This window comes from Morone saxatilis, unplaced genomic scaffold (assembly GCF_004916995.1).
Source record: "Morone saxatilis isolate NCDOM2014 unplaced genomic scaffold, NCSU_SB_2.0 Contig5, whole genome shotgun sequence".
Classification (NCBI taxonomy): Eukaryota; Metazoa; Chordata; class Actinopteri; family Moronidae; genus Morone; species Morone saxatilis.
In genome coordinates, this window is record NW_023340095.1 from 4,730,900 (window position 1) to 4,744,474 (window position 13,575).

At 37.1% G+C, this 13,575-nt stretch overlaps 1 protein-coding gene across 1 annotated transcript in view; it reads right to left on the reverse strand.

The window, feature by feature from the left end:
• gulp1a (GULP PTB domain containing engulfment adaptor 1a) overlaps window positions 1–9,913 on the reverse strand; it is a 47,063-nt gene extending 37,150 nt beyond the window's left edge. Inside the window, exon 1 of the mRNA XM_035677066.1 lies at window positions 9,806–9,913. The gene's annotated coding sequence lies outside the window, so the exon portion shown is untranslated. The remainder of the gene's footprint in view (window positions 1–9,805) is intronic.
• Window positions 9,914–13,575: the final 3,662 nt, after the last annotated feature.

Sequence of the window (13,575 nt, forward strand, 5' to 3'; positions counted from 1 at the left end):
TGTGTGTGTGCCTGTGTGTGTGGGAGCGGGGAGTGGGTGGAGAGAAGCGGGAATGTGCATCTCAATGAGAAGCATCTCAGTGGTTTTTCATTGAGATTTGCAGCCTCCACATGATTTGCGTTCCATCTAAGCAGTAATGCAAAGTAGTAATGTGTGATGTATATTCAGTTGACACGGCTAGTGAATGTCCCTGCACCGCTCACTGCACCAAAAATTATGATGACTACTACCAAGCAATCATTTCCATCCACTACTACCGTATATTGCACAGTTTTACATTAAACACAAGCAAATGTTGACTTGTAATGATTTATATCCAACCTGCACTACACTTGATTTGGAGCCTAATATAGCAAGCAGGAAATGAGTTTGCATTTTTGGCTGGACTTATTTCTTTTATTTTGAGCTTAACTTTGTGAAACCAGTTTGAGAGCATCAGAAGCACTGTCCTCTTACATGAATCAATGTCAACACAGACTGTATACTTTTTGTAAATACGACAGCGTCAAAAAGCAAGCAGTATAATCCCTGGATAAGTGGTCCCACAAAGCTTGTTCTCAAATCATTCTGTCAACCTAAGACTTTCAAATTCAAATATAAAAAGGCACGATTTGGAAGTAACTGAAAGTAACATGCAATATAAACACAGAGTAGTGCAGATAAGACTCACTTGTTAACATGGCGCACAATAAAACATTAAACCTGCTTAGTTTATTAAAATATTTAATGTTTACCATAGCCAGTCTCCAATTAGCATCTTAGCAGTTGCTAATAAGCACTAAACACAAAGTACAGCTGAGGCTGATGGGAAAATAATTCGTTTTTCTAGGTATTTGGCTTACTAAATGAAATTTCGACCTGATGACGGTGCTAGAAAAAGTTAGAAGTTATTGTATTTCATGAATGCCTCAACTAAAATATCATGTTAATCCATCCAATAAAAGTGTTCAACAGCTGGTCATCAGCAGCTATATAGTGGGGTCACCAAAGTCATTCAGAATTCATCCTCTTGGGACCATTAATGTCTGTACAAAGTGACATGGCAATCCATCAACAGCTGTTGAAATTTCATGACTAATGTTAAATGTTAAAGCTTAGTAAGTATTACAGGACAAAAAGTCAATGTAGGGTAAAAAATATATATATATAAATTGCATATTTGATACAGTTCTATGTTGACATTACAGCTGTCAAGTTCATCCATATTATTTAGTGAAACAGGAATGGGAGAATACTGTAAGTGCAGTCCACTGTAACAATAACCCTTAGTCTCTATGAAAGTACTTAAGTGTACTAACTTTACAGCAAAAATTAGGGATGTTTAGCATTTTATATAAATGAAATTGAATATTTGATTAATCAAGTATCAAAATAGTTGCTGATTAATTTTCTGTTGATTGACTAATCATTTTATCAACTACTCATTTCAGCTCTAATATTTATGCAGTATTTGGTAGGTTTGTCCTTTTTTTCACCACTGGCAGCATGAATGAGTCTCAACCAAAAATAGGACATAACACCTTCACTCTGCCTATAGACTAATACATACACAGAAAGGCCTAAATTCTGATGGTGTCTTGTGAGGTACGTACAAGCTGCCCAAGCTGAGTGCTGCTTGAGGACGTTTGTATAGTCCTTCTGGAAGGTAAAAAAAAAAAAAAAAACTTTGATTGTATTTAATTGATTGAGAGACTCCCCAAATTATTTCTTTAAAATACAAATCCAATAAAAAGCTCTCAGTTGCTATTTACCAGAATATTTGATCAAGCTGAATTTTAAATATTTAGAATCTAACAAAACTCAGCAATAGGAGGTGAGATAGGGTCATCTAACAGATAAGACATCTGTTTGGCCCATAATAAACATGTATTACAGTGGGGAAAATAAAGTAGCTCCTTATACAAGTATATTCCATTTATTCAATCTTCATGAAGACAGTTTCACATGACCTCTTTTTGTATGGATGTTTATCATGCCTCTGTGGTGAGAGTGGGATGAGGGGTATACATCAAGGGGATGTCAGCAAGTCTCAAAGTCTACACAGTACAGTGTACACACACACACACACACACACACACACTTGAGTGAAAATTGCACAACAAGCATACCCCGCTGACTAGTTGGATTATGTCTCATTTACTTACAGAAAATGCATTGATTGTGTCAAATAGGCCATAAGCATAAACATAAAGAAACATTACATCAATATAAAATCACACTGTGCATAATATATTAAAAAACACTATGATTTTGTTGATAACTGCTTTTTTCTGTTTAAAAAAATAGACTAACACTGAAACTCTATAGTATGTGTTTTCATCTAATCGCTTAACAGTTAGTTGTTGGTAGGCAATTGTGTACCTCAAAGTGCATTTACATGCATTTAAAAAAAGGAACACATCATGCTGAAATCAATTTACCTCCAAACAGTACAACAGGAAAACTCAATAGGTCATGAACTGACCTTTTTTTGCTGAATCTACAACTAGGAAGCTAATTAAAAGAGGCATGCCATGCAATATCACGAGGTACGAGGCAAAAACAGGTAGGTGTCTACTGCTAATATTCCTCTTGTCACTGCAGAGCTACACAAATGCTGTAGACAGCTCAAAAGGTCGTGTTATGTGTGATGTTATGCTGCACTATTGATATGAATAAAATCACTTTTTTATCACCTTTTGTCTCTGCAGTAGGGACCTGGAAAAGACTAATTGCACTCCACAGTGATATCAGGTACAAAAGGACCCAACAGCGCTACATGTAGGAGGTATATTCCTATATCATTATAGTGAGAGATGTGAAACCTGGGGCAGATATACCTGCCCATGTACCAAACAGCAGGCAGGCAAAGTAAGCAACTATAGCTGGTGAATTCGAATCCCTGTTGTGCTGCAACCAGAACTATCTCTAATACTTAAAAGGTCTTAATGAGTTAATCAGGGCTGTCTATAGCTTTTTGTTCTGTCAAATTGCTGTGAGCTGCTGTATCTGTATCTGTCAACAGTTACATTATAGATCCAATATAAAATGTGGCTTTGCTCTAGAGATATGCTATTCCAACCAAAAATGTCAGTGCACTATTTTAGTGTTACTGACCTAAGGTACAACACTGCAAAAAGTTAAGGTTTTTCTTGCTGTAAAGCATTGGGAAACATTTCAGCTGTGTCCAGGCTTTTCTTGGCATTTGTTAAATCAATTTCCTACAAGTAAGAATACAAACGTATTTTCAAAGTGACAGAAGCCCTTAATGTATTGTTTTTCTTTGAATTTTATTCAAACTGATACATTGAGGTCTCATGAATTCATATAATCTTTTCTTCAAATCCCACATTCTGCCTAAGTCAATAAAACAGAATCGTGGAGGCATATCAGACAGTTCAAGGATCTTGCAGGTTGAATGAGCTTTCTGGCTGAGTCCATGTGTTCATATACAGCTATAAGGCAGAAATGTAACAACCGCTGACAGCATGAGTCAAACATCAGACTGAGCTTAAAGGCTAACAGATCTACTTAGAACACATTCTCTAACTTTTCAAATATCAATGCTTTATGAGGTTTCCTTCTCTGGAGAACCTTCTGTATGATAAACACACTGTAGTATATTAAGCAAATAGTTTCATTTTGTAGTTGTATATTCACACGTCAGATATCACCATTGTGTTTTAAGCAAACCTTTGGAAGTCTACATAAAACTGTCTATCAAAGAAGGGCTAACAGTAAGAATTTTTTTTGGTCTCTGTATAGCGGGTTCACTAACAAGGTCACATATCTTTGGAGAGCACTGCACCATTCAGCTACTTTCTTGAAAGCCAGCAATAACAACATGTTCACTTTGTTGTTTACAGTGTAAACAGTGAAGCCATTCTGAAGGAATATGTAGTTCATGTGAATAGCACCTATCAGTTATACAGTAGCATGAATCCATTAAGGCACAATCACTACCCCTCCCACAAAAGCTATTACATAATAAGTTATGATACACAATGTCTGACTTGATAATAATAATTTGATGTTTTTATTAAACATTCCTGTATGCAGGTTAAAGATTAAAAAAAATCTTCACATACTTGTAAAACACTTTAAAAGGGCATATCCACATTTGATACAACCTGTTCCCCTTGAGATTAAGATTTCACAAGTCAAAACATATTGCTTGAGACATGCATGTAGTATTCTATGAGGAAACATCAAGGTTTGACATATATGGATGTTGCTTGGAGATACAGTAAGTGGAAAGTCAGTTTAAACACAGATCTGTGGCAATACCACACTTTTGCCTCAAATGTTTGTGACTGCAGCTCTGGGATATTGACTGGTAAATGATAGATGATCTCTTCAGGATATGAGATGCTAGTCTGAAAATTTTAAAGATAGCTGCACCCTCCTTCAGATAGTTCCCCAGATTGAAGAGATCAGTTGGGGTAGAAATATCTTTTGAATGGCATATATGAAATATGTTTCAGCCTTGTCTCACTCTGACATGTTTACCCCTTTGGGATCTCTGTGTAATAACTGATAGTAGACTTGCTTGTTTTCAAGTACTTCAAGTACTAGTCATTTTTACGGTAGTTATTACAAGCATGCACTGCACCACAGGCCTTTTTTGCCTATTAAATGACAGCAGCTAGTTCTATCCCAATTCCCTTTCACAGTCCGTAACAAAATAAATCATATGAAGCCAATGAAAAACATTTCTATTATCCAAGGAAAAAACCTTAGAGAATAATCTATTCTTCCATTTAATGCTTATAATTACATAACCTTGTTCAGTATCTTCTTCTATTCTCCATACTTGTGAGGCATATCAGAATAACCCCAAGGAACTGTGCTGAAAGTTGTTCAATCAAGCTAGAAATAGTCCCAGTTGGACCATAAAATAAAATTAGGGGAACTTCTCTTTTGAAAGCATGTGGTCACTAAAATCCATGGTGCTCTGAACTTCAATCTGAAATTATGACATCTTTTATTTCTTCTTGATAGTGGTATTTAAGGATTCAATCTGTGACAAAGCTACATCTTGATAACTTCATAAAGAAAGAAATTAAAGGCTGATGAAGCTTTTGTCAAGACAGATTTTTTTAATTTAAAAAAAAACACACATTTACATTATGAGTCAACATTTATTTGCCTTGCTTCTAATCACATTCACAGGCTAAAATGGCCTCATAATGCTTAAATTATGCAAAAAAAAACAAAACAAAAAAAAAAATACCCCAGTGTTGGAGTCTCCAGAGTATCTGCCACCAAAACCTAATTAAGATAAGTACCCTAATCAAAAAAAAAAGAAGAAACTATTGAGAAAAAGAGGAGGAAAACTTGAGGGCTTCAGAAAGAGAAAAGAAATCTCATCACAATCCCTGCAATAAAGACCCTTTCAGTGGTGTGGTTCCCTCTTTCAAAGCATCTCCAACCAAATGAGTAGAATCTTAGCTGCAGTGCCAAACCTTGATATAACTTGGCAATTACATTAAGATTTCCCGACATTTATTACCTCCGCCAAGGAGGTTATGTTTTTGGAGCCATTTGTTTGTTTGTTTGTTTGTCTGGATATAGTAAAACTGCGGGCCCGATGTTCATTAAACTTGTAACATGGGCCAAGGAAAAAACAACCTAATTTGGAAACAGGATGGAAACTGAAATGATTTTTTACTTTTGTTAACATTGCAAGATAAGTCGAAAGGTCAACACTGGTGTCTTTGGCAAAATGAACTGAAGTTATGAGCGAGTTAATGATGGACTATGACTAAATATATAAGAATACTTAACAGCCACAACAAACATCACTGTAGAAACAAAAGACCTGGGCGGAGGTCTGCGTTCTACCAAGATTTTGCTATTGCAGCTACAATTTTATGACATGCATTTTTCTTCGTTTTTTGTTTAGTCTCAAAACCTAGGGATAACTATTTCTTGGCAAACAACAATTGGGTACAGTGTTTGCGCACAGCTTTCCAAAGTCTTGTTGTCACACTGAATGTTGCCAGATTTGGTCCAGAGACCAAAACCTTTCCTCACAGATATCTGTACTTGGCCATATCTGTAAAATACATCTGTGCTACAGCTGCACAGAAGTATTGTGAGGACTGTTGATATTCAAGAAATAATTCCAACATGATTCCCAATAAAAACACAAACCATTTAACATTTCTGCTAATGTTGTTTGAAGTAGACGCCAGCTTTGGAAGCATTTTTAACTTTGAACAGAACCAAGCTACCTGTTTTCATTTGGTCTTTATGCTATGCTATGCTATGCTATGCTATGCTATGCTAACAACATTCTTCAGCTCTGTAAGTAACGCACAGACATGAGATTGATATTGTGTGGTGGTACTGATTCCTCAAGTCTCAACTGAAGTAAAAGGAGCATGAGAATCAGTTCCCAACCACATAATAAAAATAATTTACATAAAACACTTGATTTGAATGAAAACAATAAAAAATGCTTCTTCTGTAAAAAATAACAAATGGCTCTTTGATAAAAGGTAAAAATGGCAAGGGGTTAATTTAAAACACCACAAACAAATAAATAAGCCTGCAGGCAGCAGATAATTGGAAGACGAGGAACAAATTACACCAGACCGCCCTGGTACAGGCACTATTCGCAATGTTCACTCTGTGTTTAGTGACACTTCACAATCACTTTGACAACAAGAAAGACCGCAAAGAAATCTCAGGCTGACTATGTCTCATAGTGTGAGTTCTGCACTGAATAGAGGAAGGATCAGAATGCCCCTGGGCGAGTAGTTCCCCACATCTCTTATGCCTTATGTCTTCAAGAATGGGGGTCGTCAGACCCAGATTGGCCAAGAGGAGAACCACCAAGCTGCTTATCATTGTTGAGAAGTCAGTCCCCATCCCCTATGCAACAGGTGATCTGAATGATCCTCTAATCAACCCAGAGGAATGTTTGCAATTGATCCAACATGAAATGGGGAAAAGGAAAACCAAATAGCAGCAAACATGAATAAATAAATGAGGGATTGCTACAGTTGATTTTCTCATTTCACTCTCGAAGCAAATAAGCATATTTCCAAATATTCCTTCAACAAATATCACTGGCACTACTTAGAAGGGAGTTTAGGAATAACATCTGAATGGTTGCATTACAAAATGCTACATATTAAACATAGTGGATCAGAAAAAAGTAGATTTTATCCTGAAAAACTACATTTTTTAAGTATATATGTATAAAAATAATGTAAGCTGCAGGTTCAGCAACAGTCCACAATGTTCTTAATGTCCATTTCAGCAGTCAACATATAAAATAGTGCATGACTGACTAGGGTCATCATTAGTGTCAAGAGTGTTTTTACTGAATGAAGCTCTGATGGAGAAGTCTGATTCTTGACTATCTGAATTCCTGGGGGGAGGAAACCGCTGACCAAGCACAGCATATCTGCAGGAGCATGACAGCTCCTCCAAATGGTTTAGATAAAGATTGTACAGATTTGTTAAGGCCCATCATTTAAAGCCATGGTGAATGGATACTCATGCTCAGTGTCAGACAGCAACAAGTATGCTCGTTCCCTTCTCAAATCCAACACTTATTTCTAAATGATTTCTTCTTTAATCTTTCCAGAATACACTATTTGACTCCAAAAGGCTCTTTAAATAAAGCAAGCTTTCAAGTTGTGAACAAAGTAGTTTCTAAAAAAAATGATGGAAAAAAAGAGAGGAAACCAAAACTGTGTAATACAGTGTGTGATAGCGAGTATCCACTACATTTGCAATTGCCTCAGGATTGCGGACATTGGACATTGGGCGTTTCATGGGGAATAAAAATGCAGCTTTAACTGGGGTGACACTGTCATAAATCTTAAAGAAAGATTTAAATTGGCCCATTTATAGCCCACATCTACCTCAATAATTTACTTCCAATCTACACTCCTGTTTCTGCATGATAAGACATTCCCTAGCTTCAAAATAAAATCTGGCGAAAGTCATTTACACAAGGCCATATTTTACTGTCAGCAACGGTTTTACATGTACAGTACTGACTACATGGGAACTCTATTTTCAAACTATATATAAAAAGACTTTTCAGGTCGTGTTTACTCTTACTGACACTCAATTATACAAGCAGTGCATGGGATGCAGACAAGGCACTCAATACAAGCCAAAAGGTCCACACAAGCTCAGATGGGACTTGCATGATAAAAGACTTCCAGCAGCCATACAAACTGTCCTCTTTTAAATGGTAAGCAAGGTGCTGCAACAGAGGCACACCCCTCTGTGTAAAGTCTAGCCAAAAAAAAAGAAAAATAAACTTGATCACATTTTCTACGACACTGCAATTCTCAATGCAAGAAAACATCAAAGCTTCAACTTTATAGCATGCAGCTCTCCTTTTCTGTGCCTCTTTATCACTCTCTGTCCTGACTGTGCCTCTGAAATAATGTCTCAAATTGAAGTATCTCTCAATGAACTGAACCACAAAGAATGAAGGAGTTTGGGCTGTGATATGTAATGTTTACCTTTTCATCACTTATTTATTAATCTAATAATTGATATTTAGTGAAGGTATATTATAATACCTATGTGGTACACTGCATGATAAAACCTAGATGAGTGGTTCCCCAAGTTGGACCTGTGGCATCTGGACATTAAGGGCAGGAAAATGGTGCCATAATACTTTTTTATTTTTACTTTCGACACACGTTTCACCACATAAAAAAAAAAACGAAAAACAAGGCCACATTTTAACAACTATCTTTTTATATTTCATTTTCAAACATATAAAGAAAGACATTAGCACATTTTCGAAACCACCATATTTAAAACTATTAAATATGCAGCAATGCTACGGATACAAATAGTGACAACAGTTCATGGTTGCCGGTTGTCATAATAACACAACACGTCTTCAAGTTTTGATACATAGCAGTCAGAAATAGTGATAAGTAAGCCAGCGATGGAAAGATTTGACATTTTAAACAGAGCTCAAAGAATGGTGACACCACCAAACATGAGCCAACAGTGAAAGCTGCTCACGGCTGCATGGACAGTAATGATGCTGTTAAAGCCCAAGAGACACCTCGAGACAAACCACCCCTTTAGCCTGCAAATATATATTGAATATTTCAAGCAACTTAAGAGAAGTAAAGGAAATACATAATCAAAGCATGATGCCAATGTGAATGTTTTTTGTCCTTAAAAGCCGAAACATGAGCTAACAAAAGCCTTTAATATTTCAATATTTATCTGCAAATCAGCACAGCAACATAAAACAGCTGACTATTTTGTATTTAGAATAGGCTTATGTCATTTCACATCATTTTAATATTAGTTATTAGTAATATATGTGGCATATGCATGCGTGTGGGTGTAGACAGAGGGGTACCTTGATGAAAACAAACACGCTATGATGGGGTTTCATGGCTTGACGTTTGGAAACTGCTGACTGAAAGCGTATGCTATGAAAGTGTCTCATTTATGCTGAGATATTTACCAGGAATTTATATATTCCAATGTTGTCTTTTAGGTAGAAAGTATGTCACCGCCAAGCATAAATACATGTTCTAAGAAAATACACAGGATCCATCAAAATCTCACCTCAACCCTGCCCATGTTATATCACAAAGCAAAGAGACCCTGACAGGAATATACAGAACGGCATATGGTGTCAGAGCTTCCCATCATCATACAGAAAAGCAATGATCAGAACAACAAGCAGGTTGATGTGTACTGGGAGGATCTTGGTTGAAGGAGATTTGAAGTAGGGGGTATAAGTATATAATGATAATGATATATAATGATTCAAAGACAGCTCTGGAGTGTGGGAAATGGGGGAGATATGGAGCCTTACTTTTACTGCAGACGGTTGATGTTCAGGTTTCTTTGTTGTGCCTCACTCATCTAAAGGCTGCTGGGTGCTCATTAGTGCTGCATCTTCTGCAGGAAGAGACAAGAAAAAAAACATTTACGAATCAAGCTTTTAGAGATGAACGAGCACCGCAGCACGTCTGCTCTCTGTAGTGATTACATTAAGCAATTTAATATATTCTATACTGTTATTTATCCGTCTAAGAGCTATTTATTTGATTTCATTCAGTGTGAGAAAATTAATTTGTAGATGGAAAGAAATAACCAAGTGGTTCAGTTGCGCTTAAAGCTGTGACAGACAAATAATGAAAAGCAGCGTTTGGTTTTACTGTGTTTACACCATCAAAGCGAGTCAGAGATTTCTCTAATGAACTATGTCGACCTCAGACTGACAAGTGGAAGAAAGGGTGAGTCAAAAGTTACAAGGTGCACACATCCCCTGTCAATGCTGGTCAAGAGTCCAAAAGTGTACCGGGGATAGACAAGACAGGTTTGTGTAAAAGATAAAACACAATACAATAAGAGAATATATTTAACCAGTTATGACGTTGGTGTGTGCTTGATCAGGGGCACATGAAAAACTTGATGACACATGACTAATATTTTTACTCAAGCACCATAAGCTCTGCCTTCAGGCCAATTCTATAAAGCATTTTAATTCATGTAAGCTATTCAATTTATAGCACAGTGTCAGCTATGGAGATTTGTGAGCTGTCAGTGTTTATTAATAGTTTAAAGAAAGCAAACAAACACATTGATCAATCACTCTCAAAAACGCAATGTTGGAAGAAAAAAAAAATCAATGAAATGCTTCTCTGGCAAATCTGAAATCAAAAAGCCTTCAGTCCCATTGACCGGAACGCTACATCTCTGCTGTCCCTCAAGTTTCTTCGCACATGCTTCCTGGTTTAACATTTTAGAATTGAGGAGATTCTCCCAAACCATCACTGTAGTTTGGCTTTTATCAGAATATCTGAGAATGTCAAAGCTGAAATTACTGCTTTAAAAAAATGAAAACACTCTCTTCAAGATTAAAGTGGCTGAACTCACTTGATAAATGAGGGGCAACGTTTTCTATTATGTGCTACCCTGTAGTATTGCATAGTTATCAGGAAAGCGCCTGAGGAATTAGTGGCAAATGACATTCAAAGATAGATATAAAGGGCAAAAAAGACTGCATGAATGTGGAAGGTCTTACATTAATGAGGGCTGCGTGAGTACAGTATGCAAGATGTTTTTGATATATTCTGCTGAATGCACGCATGTTTTGAAATTTTAAAATGTGGAGGCACTGGAGACTAGAAATGATAATAAACACAAAGACGGGGCAGTGTTTGCAGAGATTCTGAGTTCATATTATTTATTGCTTTGCCCTGCAAGTTCATGGAGTTAGCACTGTTAAAATAGCACCTAAGTCAAATGCGTCAGCAAAAATCTGATCTTGGCGTCCATAGAGAGAGAAAAAAATCTCTACCAGCAGTGGAAAGTGCAATTGTCCAGCAACTGCATAAAAAAAGGACAAGGGGAATTTATTTTAAAAAGTAATGGAGGGAATATACTTTTTTATTACTTCTTGAACATGAATATCCTCCAAAACCTCAAATAATTTAATTCCTTATAATGTCATTTCAATCCCAGTAAAAACAAAGCTGACATGATGAAATTTCTGTCTCCCGCTGAGGAATAATGGATTATGGGTTTTCTCCCAGGGGTTAGACGTTTTCAAATGGGTGCCTTTTGGCATCTCACGGTATATATTATCATGAATAATGTAGGAGAATGAATAAAAAAAAAAAAAACAACTGTCATTTTAATCTCCCTTTAAGCAATGAGTTTAAGTTTTAGAAATGTGGTTTTACATAATAGATCTTAATAAAAAAACAGGTGTTTGGGATGCTAGGCACAATATGAAACGTACATTTTTACATGGTTAAGTTCTTAAGAATTCTATTATTTAAATGAGTAGCAGTACAAATGCCTTGGAAGCAAATAACTGTGTCTGTACCTGCTGTAGTGGGCAGGCAACACTCCTGTAAAAAGCTTCAATGTATGCTGCACTTGTTGGTGAAGTAACTGCACGTTGGAGAAACAAGTGAAAGAAAATGGCAGAGGATCACAGCACCATTCAGTTGAAATTAACTTACACTGTTCCTCCTCATTAGTGGAAGCCAATCACCCAAACATAATAATTAAGATACACTGGCAACGAGAAGCTTGAAGTCCCGAGGACAGGGGTGGGTTACTTGTTATGAAGGCGGGAGGTCTACTGGATTAATCTTCTTAGGCAAGTTCTGACAGCTCGGCAGAAAGTCGACTCCAAAACAAACTCAAAGAGGCCCTGATATAATATTCCAAGTCAAGTAAAGTATATTTATATGGTCCAATATTAAATATGACTCGAAAGGATTTACAGGCCCAAAATATGAACCCAGCTCAAGATCTCAAGATAACAAAAAAACTCCCAAAATACACATTCCTCAGACGGCTACAGCTGCACATGAAGAAGGGAAAAAAGTAATTACTAAAAGAAAAATGGTTGTTATAATAGGTCGTGTAACAAATTCAATATAAGAACATCGAAGTCCAAGATATCCAGTATGTCCAGTGAATAGTCATGACCAACTGCATACTGAAATCTGTTCTTCAGATTGCTCCAGGTCCTAGAAGGAGGGGTTGGGGGTTAGTATCAGCGGATGGAGCCGTTGTGCAGAATTTGGTGTGTTTTAATGGATGAGGTCATGGCGGGCAGCACCTTCCACCATACACTCCCATATTATTATGCTCATTAAAAAAAGAAAGTTTCCCAGAGATCTCGAACCTTTTGCATCCCTCTGGGCCTGGAAGTTTCCTGATAACGAAACAGCATCATGTGGGCAGTTGCACAGATCCAGGACGCAACATGCTGGAAGTGGTAGATAAGAGACAGGGAACATACAGATAGCACCAGACTGGCTCAGGCCCATCTTGCTTCCTGAGGGGGGAGGACTCTGCCTGCATCGGGGCAGATGTCAGGTTGTGTGTACAGCAGGTACAAGCTGGCATCTTAAAACCTGATCGACACACAACTACACACAGATAAAATGCTCACATTTGAAAAGATTTGAGAAAATAGGTTGTTTAAAATAACACACAGAGACATTGTGACTCCTAGGCTTTCTAAATAGCTCATCCTTCATGGTACATTAGTGCTCTTACAGCCTTAAATGACAATGGGAGAAGATTATGTATGTGTGCTTTAAATAACACCATCATGAACTGTAGAGTACATGAAGTGCAGCACTGGAGGAATCTTGTACTGGGGATTTAGACCTAATAATAATTTTAATTTTGAGACTTTAACTACCTAGATGACTGATAATCCCTGTAATAGAAAAGTCTTTTTTTTTTTTTACAACCTGGACCTTGTTTTTATAAATTGGGCCATCGTTTATGTTTGTTATTTGATCGATTCACTGGCTTCATGGCTGCCGTTAGAAAAGTGTCTCTCAAAGGGGGGTACCCCTAGGGGTGCAGCAGGGGGTACTATTTCGACTACTTTGACAAAAGGAGTGCAGTTACAAGGTGATTCACAGAGGCTCCAAACAAGACTAACTCTGGGGAAGGCGAGGACACAGGAGGGAGAGGAGAGGAGAGACATGAAGCGGGTAGAGGAGCGGATGAATCCAACATAAATGTTATTTTGCTATTGCTTTTTTGGAACCCTTTTTGGTTGGATATATTTATTGTTTTGGTATTGTGTGTTTGTGACAGTTT